This window comes from Palaemon carinicauda, chromosome 3, assembly GCF_036898095.1.
Source record: "Palaemon carinicauda isolate YSFRI2023 chromosome 3, ASM3689809v2, whole genome shotgun sequence".
Classification (NCBI taxonomy): domain Eukaryota; kingdom Metazoa; phylum Arthropoda; class Malacostraca; order Decapoda; family Palaemonidae; genus Palaemon; species Palaemon carinicauda.
Genome location: NC_090727.1, coordinates 91,592,895 through 91,594,948, shown reverse-complemented (window position 1 = coordinate 91,594,948; position 2,054 = coordinate 91,592,895).

Sequence of the window (2,054 nt, the reverse complement as noted above, 5' to 3'; positions counted from 1 at the left end):
AAAGACCTTCCATGCCCGAGGATTGGATAGAATGTTTGCACATGGCACCAATATTGACACTTATGCCTACTCATTTTGTTTCTTGCCAAAGTTATAGGGTGTTTGAAACTTTCACACTATTAGTTTCTGAATGTTTTTCCCATACACCACCTTATCAACATTTCTGATTTTGTTAAGCACCGAAGCAAACTGTAAACTATATGGCTATCACCATCACTTTGCATTTGCACCAACAACTGATGCATGTCCAACAACACTCGCCGAAGCAACTCCCATTTCCCTCTACGTAAATGACCACTATCTCTCGAATCACAATACCCAGACATATCTTCACCATCAGCAAAACCTTTACGTTGGAACTAACATGGGGCGAAGTTTCATCATAATCCTTACTGAAAGCCATTTTGAAACAGGCAATTTATTTTTCAAGAAGTATCTTTTCAGTAAACACGTCGAAAGCATCTTGACCACTAACGTCAGGTACCTACCAAGCACTTCACAGTCACAAGATGCCACATTTCTAGAAGGCTATATATTGTTTATTAGCCACACAGTAACCACCCGATATATTAGCAAAATTACGCAAGCACTAGAAATGACAAATTGCAAAATAATCGTCTTGGAAGGTTGGAAATAAGACTGAGAGTGGGAGGGGAGAGGAGAGTGGTCCGCCTACTTGGATTGGCAGGAAGCTCAAGTCCTGGTGGATTTGCTTGGTTGTGATTGGTTGACGTGCATCAGCGTCCTCCAACTCCCCCAACCACAACATCCACAGAGTTCTTTTCTGTGCTGCCAGCTATATTCACTGTATTATTATTATTATTATTATTATTATTATTATTATTATTATTATTATTATTATTATTATTAGCCAAGCTACAACCCTAGTTTGAAAAGCAGGATGCTATAAGCCCAAGGGCTTCAATAGGGAAAAATAGCCCAGTGAGGAAAGTAAATAAGTTAATAAATGAATGATGAGAACAAATTAACAAATCATTCTAAAAACAGTAACAACGTCAAAATAGATATGTCATATAAACTATTAACAACGTCAAAAACAGATATGTCATATATAAACTATAAAAAGACTCATGTCAGCCTGGTCAACATAAATACATTTGCACCAACTTTGAACTTTTGAAGTTCTACTGATTCAACGACCCGATTAGGAAGATCATTCCACAACTTGATAACAGCTGGAATAAAAACTTCTAGTACTCAAATAAGGCAGTTAAATTTGCTACTCCTGTGCCATTACAACCAAATAAAGAAATTGGCTCCAAAGAAGTTAATACACCATTTGTTGTACACATTAGATCTTAAAAAAATACATATTTTCTGTACACATTAGACCCTAAACAACAAAGTGCTCTGTCATCACACCTTCAAATTTAGTATAGGAACGCTTGGTGCAATAAAAGCAAACTTAACAATTGTGAAAATTCAAATCGGTTAAAATAGAACCACAAACAACATTAAATGCCAACAGATCTTAACCATTACTCATTAACTTTCATCGAACTCTTCCTAATAGAAATTATTCAAATATATTGACATATCTTCAACTTGACTAACAATCTTCAACAAATGTTTTCGTAGTTGAGTCCCTTTAAGTTTCCCTTCAAAATGTTAGGTCTACGTCACTGGTTTATTCTTTCATTTAATCTTTGAACAGGTTTCCCAGAGTGACCTCAAAGTATTGTATTGTCTTATAATTTACGTCATTGTTAACCATCCTCTCTAAATCTCAGGGTCTTTTAACCTCGAAGTTTTAGATTATTTGTTTCATTTACTTGAACTCTCGTTTGAAAATCTCGAAAACCCACCACTGCTATTTCTCATTCCTATGCGCCAATGCCCTTTTATTATAGAAACTTCGTCCTTGAGCTTCTAAATTCATCATAAACTCGATTACTTTGGCCTTTCTAATCTAATCCTAGCGCAGCCTTTCTTTACTATACTCGATAGAACTTCTAAAGTTCAAACTTGCAGTAAATGTTTTCATGTTGAACAGGATGACAATCTTTTTATAGTTTATATATGAAATATCTGTT